General features: G+C 40.3%; 1 long non-coding RNA gene across 2 annotated transcripts in view; it reads left to right on the forward strand.

Moving 5' to 3' along the window:
- Nucleotides 1-18171, forward strand: part of LOC122878749 — a 127711-nt gene that overhangs the window by 67954 nt on the left and 41586 nt on the right. For both annotated transcript variants that reach the window (XR_006378576.1, XR_006378637.1), the window contains exon 3: nt 13985-14061. This is a non-coding gene — a long non-coding RNA (uncharacterized LOC122878749). The remainder of the gene's footprint in view (nt 1-13984; nt 14062-18171) is intronic.

An 18171-nucleotide genomic window follows, 5' to 3' on the forward strand; every position in this document is an offset into this window, starting at 1 on the left:
CTTAGGAGCCAGGCACGCTCTCATCGCTTCTCTCTCTGGTGATGTGATTTTTCTCCCTAACCTTTTTCACGCTCCACCTCCTACCCATTACTTTGCTCCCCCACCCCGTATGTAGAAACACACAGAAGTTGGCCATGCTGCAGAGATTCACCTGCCTCATCAAATGGGCAATAATTTCAGCACGATCATATTTGAATTGTGCTGTAGCAAAAGGCACTTAGAGAGGTCAATGCATTTGGATGAGTCTCCATCTCATTCTCTTGTACACACACAGATACACATACATGCATGCACACTCCGATAACCTTCAATTCCCCTCCCTATGTCCTTCTTTTTCTGCCCTCTATCTTCTTTCGTATATTTCTATCACTTTCAGCTCTGTGTTTTGTTTTATCTCTCTGTCTCCTCCTCTATATCTACCCCCTCCCTCTGTTTGACAATCTCTCTCTCGCTCAATCTCTGTCTCCCAGGGGTCTGCTTCACCGATGAGTCGCCTAGTTACAACATCACTCATTGATTTAAGAACTGCCACGGGCATTGATCTGAAACAGCCATGCTACTAGGTGCAAAAAAAGTCATTTCTGCTTGCTAGACTGCTAATGACATGAGGAAATGCACCCTGCCGTCCTGGCACATACACAGATTCAATCCATGAATCACTTGTGTGCAGTACTTCTTGAGTTTACAGACTCAATGAGTGTATTAACCAACAACAGTGTGATTTTTCTAATTTCTGTAGTAACTGAATCCAAGCATCAGTGTGACTGTATATTTATATTTTAAATTTGAAGAGGCAATTAAATAACCAACGTCTCATATGATGCAAATCAGCACCCAACAACAAATAACGCTGTTATATTGTAGTTTTGGCATGATGGAAAGTATTTCATAGCACCATCGTATTTGTTGAACAGTTTAAATTGTGAGTAGGTGGTGTTTGTGTTTGTGTTTGGGGATATTTTGAAGGCCAGAAATCAAGTGTGAAGTAATCTGTGGCTCATTAGCAGAGATAAACCACTGTTTCCACCCCTTAGTTGGCTAAGACGTTTACTTTGTAACTGTAGCTTCTTAGTTTTCAACTCCTCCTGTATTCTTTGTTACTTATAGCATAATCTCTATAAACAGATATCTGCATATGAATGCAGAATCTGTAGGCAAGGGACAAGATTTTGGTACCGGAAGCGTTCTGGTTTCCATTTGAGAAGTATTGATCAATCATGTTTGAGCGAGCTTTGGTTGCATGCTCATAAACAGTCCGTGTGGAGAGCAAACGAGAGGCGGAACGCATTGGCCAAAATGCAATCTCTGAACCCATCAGCTATCGTCTGACAGCGATTTAGCTTTTTATCAATCGTGATTAGCTTTTTAAAAATGTATCTGCATTCAACTTGTTATCAGACGATAGCTGATGGGTTCCGAGATTGCTTAACAAAACACCCAATCATTTCTGTCTCTTTTCTTGTAAACTGTATAGTGGAGCTGAAATGCCATGAAAAGACTATTTTAAAAGGCAGGAATGTTAAAAGTGTTGGGGGCCATGATGTTCCACCTAGAAGTTGACAGTGGCATGTATACACTGTACAGTCAAGGGAGAAAATACAATATACTTGCATTCTGATCTCTCATTGTTAGAGATTAGTTTAAGATTGTTTGTACAGGACCAAAAAAAGGACAGTTTATGTCTCCAGATATTTATTTTCTCCACAGATTAGATATAAGAGTTTGTGATTTTAGGAGGAAAATGGTAATATATACATAGCCCTAAAACCTTACTGCTGAACAGTGCAAGTTATTGAAGAGTGGTAAGGCATGCGTGGCAGGTTTGAATAGCCTAAACATAATGGAAATACTGCCCTTCAGTCTGGTTATCTGCTCCATTTAGCCTACAGCTCCTCAGGGGATCATTATAATTAATGCCCATTTAGAAACTACCTCAGTGCTTTACACTAAGAAAGGTAAGACTAAGAAAAAAAGGCCACTCTCTGCATCCTTTGCATGTACAACTGCTGTGTGTATTGCAGCATTAATTGGAGGGACACTCATTCATTAAGGGAAACATTCAATTACCCCAATTACACACTTATTATGTTCAAGTAAAAAAAAAATGCTGCAGAGCTGTAACTGAGAATTTTCATCATCGATTAATCTGTTTATTATTTTTTCAATTAATCGCTTAAGCTATTGAATATCAGATAATAGGAAATAAATGCCTATTGCATTTTCCCAGAGCCTTTCAAAACCCAAAAGATATTCAATTGACCCTGTCAACAACATGCATTTGACAACTTCAAGTTAGCCCCCTCACATGAACCATATTTATTATGTGAACACAGTATGTACAGTGTTAATATTTGGCTCTGACCTCACTACACCCTTGAAGCCATTGAGGTTTTGTTATATGTAAGTGCAATGTGTAAACATGCAGTATGTAGTAATACACACGTGTACTGTTGCAAACAGAATAGTTAGAGAGACAGAGAATACTAACAAGATAATCAGCGGCAGCACATAAACATGTTTTGTCTAGTGGAGAGTTAAAATTGTTTGTCATGTGGATTAAAACATTTTTTTAGCTGACCACTTGTGCTACTGCTTAGATCTGTCTAAAATGCTACTTGCTCGTTGGGACATCTCCAACCGCATAAGAGCCTGTTAGAGCCTGTATTGATGCAACTACAGGTCAATAACCTAGACCATCTTATGTCAATAAATCTAAATGATCTTTTTAACTAGAATTTGTATGCAGAAGTGTGTATTATGAAACCATGTCTAACCTTCAACAGTGCGGCCTGGAGGAGAGTGTTGTGGTATTGATACCCACATTGGAAGGGATATCCATTAGTGGGGGTTTAATAAGTCTCTTCTCTGCCCACACACAGTCTAAGCAATACCCTAATGGCGGTTTCCCTAGAAACCACAGAGCAGAGAAACATGCGACACACAAGTGCACACACACACACATTCAAATATAGACACATACACACAATCTTCCACAAGATTGTAATCTTCAGGGTTGCATGATAGAGTCCGTCAGGTTGGGCAATACAGAAGTCTCACTAGAGGCAGTGGGGATGACAGGAATGAGGGATATGAAGGAGAAGAGTGTGGTTGGGGTTGGGGATTGAATTATGCATGACAGCAGCCTCGGCCTGGCCCTCTCAGATGGATTCATTATGGGGGCTGGCCAGGTAATATAAGGACTGTCAAGGAAAATGCTAGCAAAACAGTGGAAATAGTAGCAAATGAAAGGAGGGTGTGTGTGTGTCTGTGTGTAGAGTATGTGCGCTCCACCTGCTCCTGCCCTAGAGCAGCAGTGGAGAGGTGACCCTGCCATGGTAATAATGTGCTGAGGATTACAGTTTGATTGAACCAAGCCTCAAGGGTTGTTTCCTGCCCACTAATGACAGCTTGTTGCTGCTGGGGCTGCTATACAAGGCCCACTTGACAGACACACACACACACACACACACCACTTCTCTCTCTCCTGCTCTTCTGCTCTCTCTCTCTCTCTCCCTGTGTTTCTGCAGCTACTGCTGGCTGAGGAGATGCAAAACAGAGCTAGAAGAGACAGTTATGAGAGATTAGACAGAAGACGAGGAAGAGATGAGACAGATGTGTGAGATGTGCGTAGCTTGAAGACACATTTAAAGAAAAAAAAGGGGGAGATAGGTGGGAGACTGAGAAACTGTTCATGGAGACAGAGAGCTGTAGGAAAGAGAGAGCATTAGAGAGAGAAGTTTGAAAGTGGTTGTCTGGGCAGATAAGTGTCAGGAGAGCACCGTTGACATCGGAGGTACCTGCCGCTTGCCTTGTCTGCCTGTCTGACTGCATTGATTCACTGCTTCACTAAGCCCACAACAGCTGACTGACTGAGTTCCTCTGTCATGCTGAAGAGAAAAAATGGTTTACCGACACTGAGGATGAAACAGTTCAGATGCTTTAAGCAGTTGTTCTGTCTCTCTGATGTCTGTCTTCAAAAGAACTGCTAAAAAGCTAGAGAACAATCACTTTGCTGTGTGAGAAAGCCACAAATTTCACATCTTCTTTTTTCTAAAAAGAACAGTTACAGAGGTATTTATCTCACTTGCATACACAGCCCCAAACTCTGTCTTGTCACTGCTAACTACCTGCTGTTGTAGCAAACACATGTAATTAATTAGACAAATGTGATACTGTCATCGAGGATAATTGTTTGTCAACGCATCAGGGAGCTGAGCATAAGCCAGCCAACCAATTAGACAATCAGACAGACAGAAAGACAAACTGTCAATCAGCCAATTAGACAGTCAGTGAACACACTGCTGCTGGTGAAGAGAGATGTGCTTAGGTCTTTCAGTGGTACTGTCAGAAATGTCTTCTTGCATACAGTACATCCACCTTAATCCTCTGATCCATCAGTACAAACACATGTTCACATTTATCTTCACATGCGCAAATATAATTTTATAAATGTACATTTTCTATAAAAGATCATGATAATATTTGACTCATATTGTTACTCATGAGTCATCAAAGTTCCCTGAATTGAATAAGCCACAGTGTATCCACACAAGGGCAGACAAATGACTTAAACCTCCCTTCCAAAGAAAAGACTGGATTTAAGAGCGAGTGCAGGAGAGATGCAGAGATGGACGATTGAGTTTAGCCAGTTCACTAAATCCGTAAGCACTGTTTCTCTAAGCTGAGCTGTTGCTTAATATTCAGTGGCTTGGTTTTACACTGGAGGATTAGGTCCTTGACAGAGTGCCTGTTGATTTGCCTACCCACTCTTTGTGTGTTGAGCCAGGCCACTGGTTATTTTATTATTGTATCACTATTATTTTTTAGGTTTTGTTTTCTTGTAATCATAAAATAATAATCTTTTTTTTTTTTTTGGTTTGTTATTTTGTCAGTTTAGTTGTGTTCGAAAACTAATCATTTTCTTTAGTTCTTTTTTTCTTGTGGTCCTGATTTACTTGTTTTGGAACTGCAAAACAAAGCTTGTTATGTCGAGATTACAATTTCAGACAAATGGTTGTCTTGTGTTTTTTGAGCATTGTTATTTTTCTCATGAAATTGAAATAAAAACTCATCCTGGAGGATTTTAAATCTAGCCTTTAACAGGAACAATTGAGAAACTTTTAGATTACAACTCTCTGCTATCATAGTTTTCAGTGAGTGTAGCAGCAGGAAAGGTGAAATAAGTGAAAATATTTAATGCGTAGTCTGTAGATATGTGTATTTACAGTATGTGTTTGTGAGCGACTGTATTATAATATTCTAAGTGATTACATACAGTGATTTGCCACTGACTTAAAGTCATGACATTAGACTTGCCCAGCTTGTTGTGTTAGCATGTCTACAGTACGTGGCTGTTAGCCTCTGAAACACCCTCCTCCAACATCTTGGGGTGGGCTGCGTGCAACAATTTGAGAAACAACAAGCGTGCTCACTTCCCACAGTGATTGGTCAGGTGTGCGGAGGGTAAAAAGTACAGTATGCAGGATATGAACTTCTCTCTTAACTGCTTCCATCGCTTTTCATATGTACAACAGAAGTGCATATTTGTATGATTCTCTCCCCCTCTCTATAATGGCATCACCTTTGCCTTCAGATGTGGTCACTTTGTATGAACTAGTTTGTTTCAACCATACCACTGCCTTAAGTTCGCTCTCATGTTCGCAAAGTAAGCAGTCACTCAGAGCAAGCCACTCAGCTTGACAGGTGTGCATTGGATATACAAATACAAAACACAATTATCAAACACAGGCTACTTTACTACAGTTGGAAAAGATCAGATGAAACAATGTCCCCATATTAACTTTGCTTACCACATTAGCCATGTTCAGCAATCATAACAATCAATCCATCTGCAACGGATATATTGCTATACTGCTGGCCATCATAGTGTTACATTACACAAACAACTGTTCTACTGTTAGTGGTGGCAGTGAATGTTTCTTTCAATTTATTTTTGAAGTAATTTTCAATTTCCCCATTACCACCCTTATCAGCATTCACTCTGAATCTGACAAAAACTTGCAAGTCTTGCAGCAGCATCATGACTCAGTTTTGAATGGCACTGGTAAGCAACTGGAGTCTTACCAGTAGGCTGTACTACAACATATCATTCTGTTGGACTGAAATAAGAAATAACTAAGAAATAAAAACTGAATGTTTCCCTCCTGTTGGCCTTTGAGGTTTACTGCCTCTGTTGATCCAAACCTAAAAGGTTACGCCACCATTTTACAGTCCTCACCCCTAAAATTAGAACAAGCCCCAATTATTTTCCCAAATCCCTCTTAAATGTTCTTAATCTCTTTTGTTACACAAACTGTCTGCAGTGTTTTTCCCATTTTCACGTGTCGACTCATTCACTGAAAATAAGCTGTAATCCTTCTCTTGTGGCAAGGTTTTTCCTGAAAGCTCAGAGAAATTATAACATAAGAGTAAGAAAGGGGGCAAAGTACTTCAAGTACTTGTCATTAATGGAACTAAATCATTGCTAACAATGTTTCTGTTTGCCAGGAAATTTCTGATCTCCCATTTTTTATTACAAGACGAGATTAGAGCTACATGCTCAATTTCCAAAAAGCAACTTGTAATTACGCAAGTCCCATTATGCAAACAGGCAATGAGTATACAGTGCCAAGGAGAGAAACAGGTTTTCTGTCGACCACTTAGTCCCTAAAGAGTCTCTCTCCACAGTTAAAGCCCCAAAAAAGGTACAATTGTAGAATTTACTTTTGTTATTTCAGATTCCAGCAATAAGAAAAAGATTAAATAGGGATTAACACCATCATAGCTGCTGTTATATTGTGGAAAATTATTTATCTCCAGCAATAAAATGTCCTAGAAAGGAAAAGTACACGGTTCTGTGCTTTTTGTCATTTACGAAAATGGGAATAAAAACAAAGACGGTGTCAGATGTAAATGTACACATAGAAGGCAACCACGAGCTGAAAATGAAAAACAAAACAAAAGAAAGCAGAAGTCTGGCACAGAGGAGGAGTGAGTAAAAACAAAAAATGAATGCAGAAGGACTGCCAAGCAGCAGTGGAGAGAACTGACACCCATGATTGGGTCCATACCAAAGAGGCAAATAAAAGAAGCCCCCTAAGCCCTTGTAATCAGTAGAGGAACAGACAAGGCCGGGCTGGTTTTTCCTCCTTAAGCTCTGGTGGAGTTTGGGGTCCAATGCTAGTCTTTCAGGAGGCCCTGCCAAATGGCAGCACACATCAAAGTCTTTAGCTGTTAGCCTCCTTGCCTACTCACGTCAATGTCCCAGGGATTAGCATTAGCATAATTGAGGTTTATGTACAGATGCTTAGTGCAAGGGCTTGATGGATCACTATTCTGGAATGGGAATGTGTTGTGTAATGTGGATTTTGCATCCATTCTGCTTAAGACTATGAACACCACCCCCGTAGCCTATTACACCATGTAGAGTGTGTGTGTGTATACACACATGAACAACCGCACTCACACTGTAACACTGATCTCATGCACACAATACATACACACTTTCTGTCTATAGTTAGATTCTGAGAAAGCAAAATAAAACAGGACTGTAGTAAACAGGCTGTAGGTTGTGAACATAACTACCCATGCACTGAAAAACCACAGGAACAAATCTGTACCCACATTATAGCTGTTACACCTCAACTTTTCATATCTTTATGTAACTTCCAACTTATTTCACATTTGTACTGAAGAGAGAGACTGTGTTCAACAACATGACACATCAAAGCCTTTTTTCTATGTGAGTTTGGTTTCTTTGGTCAAGGGATGTGCCATAATCAAATTTTCATGCTACGATTATTGTGGCCAAACATATCATGGTAAACGGTATTATCATGATAATCATTGAAATTTCCTGAAATACTATTAATTTTAAACCATAGTAAAAATATTTCACAACCTGTTTGACTTGGATTTTATCAAACCTAACAAACTAAGCAATGAACTGTATATTGCAGCTTTGTTGAACTCTGCAAATGAACCAACGTCAAATACCAATACCACATTTCTTTTGGATGTTAATAGTTGTGAAAGAGCCAAATATCCCGCTCACTTCATTTGTGAAGTTTCGGTCCTCAGACTTTCATAAGGTAAAATCTGTGAGTTTAATTTTAGTGTGCAGGATTTTTTTACAGTCAGAGTTTATGATCCCACCCACCGGTCTAAAGTCCCATTCAGACTAGATGTATTTCTCTTGATACTGGGAGTTTTCTACTCGTCTGTCACTTAAAATGCATGCTCTCTCTCTCTCTCTCTCTCTCTCTGAATGTTATGAGTCAGCACCCATAAACTGGCAGCGCTTCAGTGGGCTGACTAGCTAATGTTAACATAGCAAGTCATGGCCGCAGTAGCTAGAGCTAGACAGACAAGGAGCTGGTTCGCTGGTCCTGCTGTGTCTTAGTTTGACTGGTAAAAAGTCGCTCCCTTGTGACTAATCAAAATCAAACTGCTTATAAAGACAGGAGACATTTGCTGTGTTAACATATCGACGGTAATAGAAATCGTTGGCGGTGTCACCATCGGAATTTTTCACCACAGCTGTAAAACCAGTTATACCAGCACACCTGTGTATGTGACCAACGTAAAATGACACAGTGTCTGTTTTGTGCTTGTCTTTATATCTTAAATATACTATTTTCTTTATGCAGTATCCACTTAATTGTTAGGATTTAGATTATTCTGTATGATGTCAGTCAGATCTCGTCAAAATCAAGATAACCAATCTACCATAGTCCAAAAACAGTTGCTAGCACAGGATTGGAAAAAATGGTAAAACCAATTAAGCTATCAAAGATCTAATCCGCTCTCTAGCACTGTCTAGGGAAGAAATCCTGTTTAGCAGAATGTAATTTGGCAAACTCAAAGTGTCCAAGAGTGATAAATACCACGCTGATATATTGAGAGATTGAGGTTGTTTCCATCGGGTGGCCAGCTAACATAATAGGGCAGTGAGTAAAGGGTGCTTCTAAATCTGTGTCATCATTTAACAACAGCAGAGCAGGAGAAAAGGGCACGCTTATATTGACAATAGTTGTTAGGGCGGGTGCCACTGAGTGCCAACAGGAGTTGACCTCTGGGCACTCCCACATCACATGTATGTGCCTGGAGTACCCACAGGGCAGTGTGAGCAGTTAGGAGAATGATTTGGTAAGAACCTGGCAAGCTTCCCTCATTACAAAATTGTAGTGAGTCATTTGATGATTAGGATTTTAAGGGCCCAGCTTGATGTTGTGCCATACTCTGAACCAACTGATGTTATTAAGACTCAAGTCTTTTTGCCAAACATTACATACTGCCAGGTGAGTTGTTATCGATGTATGAGACAGCAGTAAAATTTGGAAACAAGGTTGCCCAAGCCAAAAAATAAGAGGGTTAATTCATTTTACAGCCCCAGGGTACTCCATAAGCACTGAGTGAGGATCTCAGTTGAAGGTAAAAGAAAAAGGGACAATCATGTGGTGACACCCTTATGTGTTACCATGGTTAGTGAACCAACTTTTCAAACAATCTCAAGTGCAGTTGTTTGGTCCACACCAGAGATCAAATTACAGCATTCACACCAGCCTAAACAACACACCATTGTTTATTTGAACTGCACCAAACAGGTTGTAAAAGCACCGTACATTTGTCTTCTTCCTTCAGAGGCCACATTTTACCATAAAACAGTCTGTTAACAGAGTGATGTACATGGCACACTGACAAATCTGTAGCAATTTCCTTAAAACGTCTGCAGCATCTGGCCTGTCAGCTAAGTGACAGTGATGCATCAACAGCTTAAAAGACATTCTTCAACAAATCCCTCAGCAGTGAGTTACTGTATGAGTTCATCCTGTAGACTGTGTATCTGCTCAGACTTGATTATGGAGGTTTCCACCTAGGGTTGCAACTATCAATTATTGTTTTTGTTTAATTAAATGCTAAATAATTTTGTCTGTAGAATGGCAGAAAATAGTGAAAATTGTTCATCACAGTTTCTCAAAGCGATGTCTTTAAATTGCTTGTTTTGTCAGAGCACCAGTCCAAACCCCAAAGTTATTTAGTTCACAGTGATATAAAGACTAAGAAAGGCTGCATGTTTGTTGGTATTTTTGCTTGTTGAATGACTTAAAAAATGAATTGACCATCACAATTGTTTTGCGAGATACACCCCCATGCAATATTTGGGACAATAGTTGAATCTGTGCAGGCCTCAGACAACCTACTACTCTACCTTTCCACTGATCTTTAAAACTGCTTACAATCTTTGGTTAATTCCTTCAGTTAAAGACCCCTACACTTATGTTCCCATGCAACTCTACCACTTTAAATCTGTATCCATTAAAAGGCAAGTTATTGACTTCTCAGCCAGCCAACCACAGCAGTGACCCTGCTGAGTCTTTGTTTCTGGCCCACGAGACATGGGGTAATGGAGCTGCACCCTCCTTTATGGAGGCACTGCAGAGCCCTCAGCTGATCTCTTTATTTAGCTTCTGCTTGTTGTAGTTGAGTCAGAGGAGAAAGAAAATGAAAGTGGGTGTTCTTTGGGGTGTTTGTGTGGTGTGAGAAGCATATGTATGGATGTTTGCATCGGTTTGTATGGGAGCATCTGTATCTCTGTTTGAATTTGGTTATTGATTGTAATATTTCCTCCACACACGTGGATTTATCTTTTACAACTGGCTATCATATATACACCTGCATAAGACCAGATGGCAGTATGATTTAAGAACTTCCTCTTCTCATGTTCAGACAACAAAGTTTATTGTTTATTATTGTTTATTATTACAGTGCAGCCATATTTATTCATTTTTGTATACACTGGAAAGTTATTAGGATAGTAAAGAACAGAGTGTTGACCCTGTTATTAATTTGCATGTCAGTACACAGTTAATGGTGTATGTGTGTATATTAGGAGGAAGGCTAGAAGCTGTGCAAATGAGGTGGTCATTCCACCTGTTATTTATTTGCATAAATTTAGGGAAGCTTGCACAAAAGTTCCCATTGGATTATTAATGGACATTGACTTTAGGTTAAACATCATAGGGGGTGAGGCAATAATTAGTTCAATTTACTGTTTTACCCCCTTTTTGGTGCTGACTTGTTATGGCTGACTTGTTTGCTATGACAACATAACTCTGTTTGACGAAAATATGATAGTAACTAAACAAATCATGATGATATTCTTCATGAAACAAAGAATGTTTTATTGATCTGTATTAAGACCAGAAAAGTACAGATATAAATACATTTTAAAGTCCAACTGAAATCTCATTTAATCAGACCCTTTTGTTGTCAAGAATGTTGTAAATGTGTTTTTTAAATATTTTGTTAATAGTTTTTTTATTATTAAAAGGAAGGAAAACGGTCTGTGGGGAAATATCAGAAATGCTTCTTTTTGTCCCAGCCGGCTGGCAGGCTGCCAGAGTGCTGGTGTTACACCGTAGGGAACGAGAGACAAAGTGAACAAACTTGTGCTGTAGCCTACATATGATGGGCAGACAGCGTGTTGTTAGCGGTACTGAAGAGTAAGGACCACACCAACATGCTGCAGCTGAGCAGCTAATTAGTTATCTAGCCTGCAAACTGACGTTAGCAGTGCAATTTTCAGCGGTAAATGTTTGTTTGGTTGCTCGTTCAACAAGCTACTCTGGAGTTGTATGTAGCGCATTTTTTGGTTCAACAGTCTGCACATTTATTGTATGGTTGAGTCTCAGCTGTTTCCATTAAGCTCATGTACGCTCGTTGTTTGCCGTTTGGTGCTGGACAGGTAGTTCACGGAGGGTTTGTCAGATTGTTTTTTTTTGCTGTGGACAGACAAAGTTAGTGACTAGCCGTTATTGATTTCTCTGGAGTTGGTGTAGACCGAGAGCTAAAAGAGGAGTGAATATTGGGCTTACATTCATCATGTGGCTCCAAATGAATGCTAATGTTTCTCTGTGTCTGCTGTGTGTGTGTGTGTGTGTGTGTGTAAACAGGTAATGATTTGCTAACACATTAGCCATAACAACTTGATAAGCCACTGATATGTGGTGGCTGTGTATCTGTCAGCTTAGTTCAGTGTTTTCCACTCTCCTACTGGCTAAAACATGATCAATTTAGCTTTAATATGGGGAGCCCAGTCGATACTCAACAGTCCTTGAGTCAGGTGTAAAGGACAAAAAAAGATTCAAACAAGTCCCTATGCCAGGCTGGTGGACGTAGACGAGGCGCTTCATCCACAGGTGGTGTTGATGAGTTTGTTGAAGTCTGGTGAAGTAGGTGTTCGTGTGAATAATGATGTTGTTAATCAATGTTAATGCATCAATTATAATTGGTCAGGATGTTGCAGAGCTTGCAGTCAATATGTGAAACATGCGGAAAACAGTGAACATGGGATGTGACTGAGTAGTGCTTGTAATTCTTACTGTATTCATGTCTAACCTGCAAAACCTGCAACATATAGAGGGGCAAAATAGAAAAGGAAATGAAAAGAAAAAACAATTAAAATCCAATTTCTTTTGCTTTAGTTTATCATGTGTATACTGTAATGAGATTTTGTTACTGGTTTCGTTAAGTAGGACAGATATAATTCTTAGGTGAGCATATGACAGTATTTCTTACATATTGCACTTAAAATTTACACAATCATGCACTTGCCTGTGGACATCTGTCAGTGTGCACATCTAATGTTAATCCATGACTCATACATTTAGGAAGCCAGAGAGTGGGAGAGTGAGAGAGACAAGAGAAAAACACCAGAGAAAGAGGGTGAAACTGGAGATCAATGTGTTTTGCCTGAACAGCATGTTTGAGCGTGGGAAGTTTCGAAAAACTTCTCCTGGGCCTCACAGCTCACAGCCATTGTGTGTGTGTGTGTGTGTGTGCGTGCATGTGTGCGTGCCAAGGCATTTGTCAGTCTTATCGCCTCTCTCAGCTCTCTGTGGTGCTGGTGGTGCTGGTGGAGAGTAATTGAGTGCTTAGAGTTATAGATGAACTAATTAGTGGGCGCATTGAAAGCTCAGCTCATTAGTGGGAGGGAGAGAGCCTTGTGCCGCCATGGCTCTGAGGGCTCTCTTTCCTATCTAGTCTCAGCATAGGGAGAATGCTGCTCCATACAACTTCATTAAAGCAGCTGCAGGAAGGAGAGGACAAGGAAGAGGGGTATATATTGAAAGAGAAAGATTGTATAATAAAAGTGTATGAACAGAGACTTCAAATCAGTTTTTATTTCAATTAAATGTTGCGCCAATTCATAAGTTATCTCACTGCACTTTTCATATAGAACAGGTCTAGACTGTATTCTTTATAATATTATTTACAGAGACCCAACAATTCCCACCGTGAGCAAGCACTTGGCAACGGAGGCAAGGAAAAACTTCCCTTTTAACAGGCAGAAACCTCGAGCAGAACCTATAGACTTATTGTAATGCACAGAGAATGCACAACGATTTAATATTTAGAATAAGGCTCATTCCACATCCACAACAAATGCCCAAGTTTGTATAGTTTGTGGTATAGGTATAGACAAAAAGTAAGATCAAGCCCATCCTAAAAAGCAGTCAGCTAGGATGCTACAGTCTACATTAGAATCAAAACAATCACCAGTCGTCTCTGATGCTGTCTGCCATGTAGTGTAGGGAGGCAACAAGAAATCTTTTTGATTATCACTTACTCTGCCGATTAATTTCTCAATTAATTGAGAAATAAAGTCTATAAAACATTGAAAAAAATACCTGTCACAATTTCCTAAAACTGACATCTTCAAATTGCAATTTTTTTCTGAGTAGCAGTCCAAAAATCTAAGATATCCAGTTTACTTTCACATAAAACAAAGAAAAAATTCTAACAATAGAGAAGCTGGAACCAGTCGTTTTCTGTCAGTCGACTATTCGTTTAATCAATATATTGTTTCAGCTCTCCTGCTATGTTTGAGATTTTTATCCAAGTCCTGGTAGTATCGAAGAATAAATTCACATCACTTATGAAATTCAGAGATTAAAATTAACTTCTCCATTCCTTTCTACAGTGAAATTGGCAGCATCCTAACCTCCCCAGCTGATAATGCTGATAATACTGGAAGGCGATTGGACGCATGTCAGTGAGGTAAGTGAGTTAGTGTCTCTTTGTTGAACTTTGTCCGGAAAGGTGCACTTGCACATTTGATGTGAATGGAGAGTTACACTAGAACACACTGGCTGAGACGAAAGCATCGCTGGTGAACTGTAGAAAACTTCAAAGGCAGATTTGACCATCTCATTCATTCTGAATTATCATTGATCATCGTGTCTCCTGCAGTTGTTGAACTGCTATGACTTCACACTAAGAACACCTAGAAAAATGGTTGAATGTGAATTATGTTTTTATTTGACAATTTATGCAAAAACATATGTATAATGTGAACATGCATGTGTGAACAGCACGCCACAAATCACCCAAATTGCTTGGGTTAAAAGAATTAAGTAAAAAAAAAAAAAAAAAAACAACTTATTTCTATTGTGTAGGTGTTGCTGTTGAGTTCAGGCACTGTACATACAACACTGAATTCAAGTCTTCACAGGCAACTCAAAAGGGGTCATGCATCTTCACCAACAGTGTAAAGTTTATCTTGTGCTTCGGTCTTTGTGATGAACAGTCGATCAACACCAGCACATTTGGAAGCCTTACTTAGTATAGGGCAAGAGGGCTTTTTTCCACAGCATCTGTTCGATGCACACGTTGTTATTTCTGGCTTTCTCATCGATTGAGCAGAGTGGCTTTTTATCGCGTCCATCAGAAAATGGACTCTGACTACTTCGTTTTTAGACGAGGCTAAAGATTTATTGACTGTTCCTGTATTGACAAAATATGTGGTGCAGAGCTCAATGATGGCAATTGCATGAATTGATTAAGACCACTTTGTTCTTTGTTAATAACCACGAATTTGAAGGAGAGTACTGCTGACATAAACGACATCTTTTTTGTGCCTTCAACTTCAACTTTGTGATCATCTTGTATTGTACTGAATGACGACAAGCAATTTGTTATACATTTTAATTCTAAATATAAGAAATAAATAAACTGTCAGTTCTTGACCAACTTACAATACTGAACATGCTGGTCTGGCAAAGCACATCGGTCTTCAGCTTCACCCTCTACTCTTTTGCTCTCCCACTTTCTGATACTTGAAAATATATAAAATATAAATATATTTTGTTTATGCATGCTAAACTCATAGCTCTGTCATTTCTGACAGGTTGCGAAATACATATTTACTAGGTTAAATCAGTTGCACTGTATCTATTATGTCAGGTCAGTGTATGAAGAGTGACATTTACAAAAATGTGAGAAAGATGGACTAATTTTTCACTGTGCCACAGACAAACCTGCATCAGATGCAGCAGGACAGTCTACAGCAGAACCAACAAACAAAATGGGACATTGGCTTTATATTTTCTTATTAGTATTGCTAGAATAAACACAGTTGGCCCTCATTTCGACCAGTTTCCCAGGAAAACTCCCGCCACTCTACATAGACAGTCCACCCCGGCTGGCAAAGTGCACAGGACTCAAAGTGTCTTTGTCCTTTTAATGGCACTGGAAAGATTTTTTTTCTTGGAATGACCACCAACGACTTTTCCAACTGTTAGTTCCAACTAAAACTGTCCGTCATACTTCACTGATAACCCAGTAAACCTTCTGATAGAGGGCCACAGATCACCATGCCAGCGCATTATGACAGCTGCCAAGCAGCCAGTCCAAGCCAGGTTACCTCAAAACATTCTGGCCTACAGTAGCTAATCTGCCTCCTCCAGCTTGTGTCCATCCATGCCACAATACATCACTGCTATGACTCCCTAGTGCCACAGTGAGCGGGCACCATTAAGCTGGATGGATGTGGGAGCAATGCCAGTCAGGAACTGCCATATGAGCTTCTCTTTCCTGCTTCCTCCTCCAGCTTTGTGCCCTTTAATGGGCACTTAATATGGCTGACAAATTTACAAGGCATTTAAAAATGACCCAGTCAGCCAGTCAGCAGAGGGGAGAAGAGGAGGAGAGAATGAGGAGGAGGAAAGAGTGTCCAATCTCATTTTCTCCTGCCGACCAGGGCAATAAACATGCTGGATTTATATCAGAGCTGGGTTATGGGATGAGCAGGCTTTGTGTGTGTATCTGTGTGTGTGTTTAGTGTGCACACTATGTCTCCCCAGTACAAATAATTCACCCTGAACACCTGTCAACATGAGTCACGACACCACAGAATTCCTGCAATTGAGCACATCCAACTAATTGGTGGCAGCCTGCCAGCCACCCCCTTCTCTCTCTCTCTTTCTGTCACTCTCCTCTCACACATATATTTATTCCATACATCTCACTCACACTCCACCTCCACTCCTCCCCTCCTCTCTCTCTCTTGTCCCCCCCATCTATTTTAACATAACATTTATGGATGAATGATTTAATACTGGTTATCAAACCCATCATTGTAATCACATCTCTAATTACGCTTAATTAAAACCGTCTAATGGCTGCTGCTGAGTTGGTTTTTGAAAGCGAATCAGCTGCTCTTCTATCTCGCTAGAATTCCTCCCCTGACTTAGCATTCGTTATACTCACTCAACACCTCCGACAACCAATCAACTCCAAATTCTCTACCCAGCTCTTGTCAGGTCGTTAATTAAGCTCCCGAAGTGCCTAATGATTAAGATAACGCAGCAATCGAATGGTGAACAGGCTCTTTCCTCCCTCTTCTTTTTACAGCTTTCGATTATAGCACCCTTGAGGTGTTACTCAATCTTGATGAAATGCAGACAATTGACAAATCAGTTGCTTTGAGCCGGGGCTTATTACTCTGCTGCATATTCATGAGTTGTTTGGGGAAGAGTGGGATGATTTTTAATCAAAGTCACAGAAAAGGATGACGGGAAAGCAGGGGCCCTGTTGAGGGGTGGTGGGCTTGCCACACCTACCCCCTCCCCATCTCATCCAGCCTCTCACCACCCACTGTGAATAACATGCATCATTCATTGGATTTAGCTCACATTTGCGTAGATGCAGCTGGCAGTGGAAGGTGTGTGTGTGTGTGTGCTTGTGTGAGTCAATATGAGGGCTTGCTTCAAGGGGCCTTGGACAAATGGAGGTGCCACATGGTCAGACCAGATGTTCTGGTTTCTTATGTGCATAGCTCATCAAAAACAACAACCGGTGCCACTATTGGGCCCCTGCTATCCAGTAAGGCCAGCCAACCCATCTGCTTCCTGCCTGCCAGGCCCGGTGCATTGTGGGTCCTGGCTATTTCTCTGGTGCATTTGCAGTTTCCAACCCATTTTGTATTTTCAGAGAGAGGGGGTGTCAGTACATGAATATCAGCAATAACCTTTCTGCAGGACTGCAGTAACTGCAAAGTGCAAACTGCAAAGAACGGTACATAGGCGAAACCAAACAGCCACTTCACAAAAGACTTTATCAGTACAGATGACACGCTAACTCAGGATTACAGAGCGCCGTGCATTTGCATTTAAAAGCTACAAACCACACATTTGAAGACAGCGAGGTGAAGATTCTTAGTAGAGAGAAGAGTTGGTTTGAACGGGGCGTCAAGAAAGCCATTTTTGTGAAGAAAGAGAACCCCTCTTTGAACAGAAATGGAGGTCTGAGATTTAATCTGCCCAAAGTCTATCAGAGTGTATTATCACCTTGGTCACGCCTATCACATGCCAATCAGGCACTTAACAGTGATGAAGTAGATGCAGCCAGAGAACAATAGGCCTGATTACTGATTACTGGGCCATCTTGAAACTATTAGGTCAGTTTCAGGTGAAACTAGCTATTAACAGATACTCAGGCAGATTCCCTCCTGAGGGCAGGGCTTATGTAACTCAGAGTAGTTTAAATTTCCAGTTCCCGTCCAATTTTTTCACAATTGAGAATGACTTCCGGATGGGAGCCGAAACGTCTTGATTCTGAAAACAGTGTCCAGATGACTACGACTGAAACCTTTTCTACGATAGAACACTCCTGGACAAATGAGGGACTACACCGTCTGCAGTAACCATAAAAATGAAATGAAGAACAATGGAAGATACTGATGTCAGTGTGCATTTTGCTGTAGGTTGTACAGCGAACCATGGTACACCAGGTCACAGTTAACAAACAGGTTATTATAAATGCATAAAAAGTTTCAATGGTTACCCAAGATCAAATAGGTTTATCCAGCCCACTATTCCTTGGAATTAC

The sequence above is a fragment of the Siniperca chuatsi genome, linkage group LG1 (genome assembly GCF_020085105.1).
Source record: "Siniperca chuatsi isolate FFG_IHB_CAS linkage group LG1, ASM2008510v1, whole genome shotgun sequence".
In the NCBI taxonomy this organism is placed as follows: domain Eukaryota; kingdom Metazoa; phylum Chordata; class Actinopteri; order Centrarchiformes; family Sinipercidae; genus Siniperca; species Siniperca chuatsi.